Source organism: Scyliorhinus torazame, chromosome 4, assembly GCF_047496885.1.
Source record: "Scyliorhinus torazame isolate Kashiwa2021f chromosome 4, sScyTor2.1, whole genome shotgun sequence".
Lineage (NCBI taxonomy): Eukaryota > Metazoa > Chordata > Chondrichthyes > Carcharhiniformes > Scyliorhinidae > Scyliorhinus > Scyliorhinus torazame.
Genome location: NC_092710.1, coordinates 337887958 through 337892109, shown reverse-complemented (window position 1 = coordinate 337892109; position 4152 = coordinate 337887958).

Genomic DNA, 4152 nt, shown 5'->3' with positions numbered 1-4152 from the left:
AACCCACACCCAGCCCCCAGCATCGAACACACACCCAGCCCCCAGCATCGAACCCACACCCAGCACCCAGCATCGAACCAGCCCCCAGCATCGAACCCACACCCAGCACCCAGCATCGAACCCACACCCAGCCCCCAGCATCGAAGCCGCCCCCAGCATCGAACCCACACCCAGCCCCCAGCATCAAACCAACACCCAGCCCCCAGCATCGAACCCACACCCAGCCCCCAGCATCGAACCCACACCCAGCCCCCAGCATCAAACCAACACCCAGCCCCCAGCATCGAACCCACACCCAGCCCCCAGCATTGAACCCACACACAGCCCCCAGCATCGAACCCGCACCCAGCCCCCAGCATCGAACCCACACCCAGCGCCCAGCATCGAACCCACACCCAGCATCGAACCCACACCCAGCCCCCAGCATCGAACCCACACCCAGCCCCCAGCATCGAACCCACACCCAGCCCCCAGCATCGAACCCACACCCAGCCCCCAGCATCGAACCTACACCCAGCCCCCAGCATCGAACCCGCACCCAGCCCCCAGCATCGAACACACACCCAGCGCCCAGCATCGAACCCACACCCAGCATCGAACCCACACCCAGCCCCCAGCATCGAACCCACACCCAGCCCCCAGCATCGAACCCACACCCAGCCCCCAGCATCGAACCCACACCCAGCCCCCAGCATCGAACCCGCACCCAGCCCCCAGCATCGAACCCGCACCCAGCCTCCAGCATCGAACCCGCACCCAGCCCCCAGCCTCGAACCCGCACCCAGCCCCCAGCATCGAACCCACACCCAGCCCCCAGCATCGAACCCGCACCCAGCCCCCAGCATCGAACCCGCACCCAGCCCCCAGCATCGAACCCACACCCAGCCCCCAGCATCGAACCCGCCCCCAGCATCAAACCCACACCCAGCCCCCAGCATCGAACCCGCCCCCAGCATCGAACCCGCACCCAGCCCCCAGCATCGAACCCGCACCCAGCCCCCAGCATCGAACCCGCACCCAGCCCCCAGCATCGAACCCACACCCAGCCCCCAGCATCGAACCCACACCCAGCCCCCAGCATCGAACCCGCACCCAGCCCCCAGCATCGAACCCACACCCAGCCCCCAGCATCGTCCCCACACCCAGCCCCCAGCATCGAACCCACACCCAGCCCCCAGCATCGTACCCACACCCAGCCCCCAGCATCGTACCCACACCCAGCCACCAGCATCAAACCAACACTCAGCCCCCAGCATCGAACACACACCCAGCGCCCAGCATCGAACCCACACCCAGCATCGAACCCACACCCAGCCCCCAGCATCGAACCCACACCCAGCCCCCAGCATCGAACCCACACCCAGCGCCCAGCATCGAACCCACACCCAGCATCGAACCCACACCCAGCCCCCAGCATCGAACCCGCATCCAGCCCCCAGTATCGAACCCGCACCCAGCCCCCAGCATCGAACCCACACCCAGCCCCCAGCATCGAACCCACACCCAGCCCCCAGCATCGAACCCGCACCCAGCCCCCAGCATCGAACCCACACCCAGCCCCCAGCATCGAACCCACACCCAGCCCCCAGCATCGAACCCGCACCCAGCCCCCAGCATCGAACCCACACCCAGCCCCCAGCATCGAACCCACACCCAGCCCCCAGCATCGAACCCGCACCCAGCCCCCAGCATCGAACCCACACCCAGCCCCCAGCATCGAACCTGCCCCCAGCATCGAACCCACAACCAGCATCGAACCCACACCCAGCGCCCAGCATCGAACCCACACCCAGCGCCCAGCATCGAACCCACACCCAGCATCGAACCCACAACCAGCATCGAACCCACACCCAGCCCCCAGCATCGAACCCACACCCAGCCCCCAGCATCGAACCCACAACCAGCATCGAACCCACACCCAGCGCCCAGCATCGAACCCACACCCAGCGCCCAGCATCGAACCCACACCCAGCATCGAACCCACACCCAGCCCCCAGCATAGAACCCGCACCCAGCCCCCAGCCTCGAACCCGCACCCAGCCCCCAGCCTCGAACCCGCACCCAGCCCCCAGCCTCGAACCCGCACCCAGCCCCCAGCATCGAACCCACACCCAGCCCCCAGCATCGAACCCACACCCAGCCCCCAGCATCGAACCCGCACCCAGCCCCCAGCATCGAACCCGCACCCAGCCCCCAGCCTCGAACCCGCACCCAGCCTCGAACCCGCACCCAGCCTCGAACCCGCACCCAGCATCGAACCCGCACCCAGCATCGAACCCGCACCCAGCATCGAACCCGCACCCAGCATCGAACCCGCACCCAGCATCGAACCCGCACCCAGCATCGAACCCGCACCCAGCATCGAACCCGCACCCAGCATCGAACCCGCACCCAGCATCGAACCCGCACCCAGCATCGAACCCGCACCCAGCATCGAACCCGCACCCAGCATCGAACCCGCACCCAGCATCGAAACCGCACCCAGCATCGAACCCGCACCCAGCATCGAACCCGCACCCAGCATCGAACCCGCACCCAGCATCGAACCCACACCCAGCATCGAACCCGCACCCAGCATCGAACCCGCACCCAGCATCGAACCCGCACACAGCATCGAACCCGCACCCAGCATCGAACCCGCACCCAGCATCGAACCCACACCCAGCCCCCAGCATCGAACCCACACCCAGCCCCCAGCATCGAACCCACACCCAGCATCGAACCCACACCCAGCCCCCAGCATCGAAACCACACCCAGCCCCCAGCATCGAACCCACACCCAGCATCGAACCCACACCCAGCATCGAACCCACACCCAGCCCCCAGCATCAAACCCACACCCAGCCCCCAGCATCGAACCCCCACACAGCGCCAAGCATCGAACCAACACCCAGCCCCCAGCATCGAACCCACACCCAGCGCCCAGCATCGAACCCACACCCAGCATCGAACCCACACCCAGCATCGAACCCGCACCCAGCCCCCAGCATCGAACCCGCACCCAGATTCGAACCCACACGCAGCCCCCAGCATCGAACCCACACCCAGCATCGAACCCACACCCAGCCCCCAGCATCGAACCCACACCCAGCCCCCAGCATCGAACCCACACCCAGCCCCCAGCATCGAACCCACACCCAGCCCCCAGCATCGAACCCACACCCAGCCCCCAGCATCGAACCCACACCCAGCCCCCAGCATCGAACCTGCACCCAACCCCCAGCCCCCAGCATCGAACCCGCACCCAGCCTCCAGCATCGAACCCACACCCAGCCTCCAGCATCGAACCTGCACCCAGCATCGAACCCACACCCAGCCCCCAGCATCGAACCCACACCCAGCCCCCAGCATCGAACCTGCACGCAGCCCCCAGCATCGAAACTGCACCCAGCATCGAACCCGCACCCAGCATCGAACCCACACCCAGCCACCAGCATCAGACCTACACCCAGCCCCCAGCATCGAACCCACACCCAGCGCCCAGCATCGAACCCACACCCAGCAACGAACCCACACCCAGCCCACAGCATCGAACCCGCACCCAGCATGGAACCCACACCCAGCCCCCAGCATCGAACCCACACCCAGCCCCCAGCATCGAACCAACACCCAGCATCGAACCCACACCCAGCCCCCAGCATCGAACCCATACCCAGCGCCCAGCATCGAACCCACACCCAGCAACGAACCCACACCCAGCCCACAGCATCGAACCCGCACCCAGCATGGAACCCACACCCAGCCCCCAGCATCGAACCCACACCCAGCCCCCAGCATCGAACCCACACCCAGCATCGAACCCACACCCAGCCCCCAGCATCGAACCCACACCCAGCCCCCAGCATCGAACCCACACCCAGCCCCCAGCATCGAACCCACACCCAGCCCCCAGCATCGAACACACACCCAGCCCCCAGCATCGAACCCACACCCAGCACCCAGCATCGAACCAGCCCCCAGCATCGAACCCACACCCAGCACCCAGCATCGAACCCACACCCAGCCCCCAGCATCGAACCCGCCCCCAGCATCGAACCCACACCCAGCCCCCAGCATCAAACCAACACCCAGCCCCCAGCATCGAACCCACACCCAGCCCCCAGCATCGAACCCACACCCAGCCCCCAGCATCAAACCAACACCCAGCCCCCA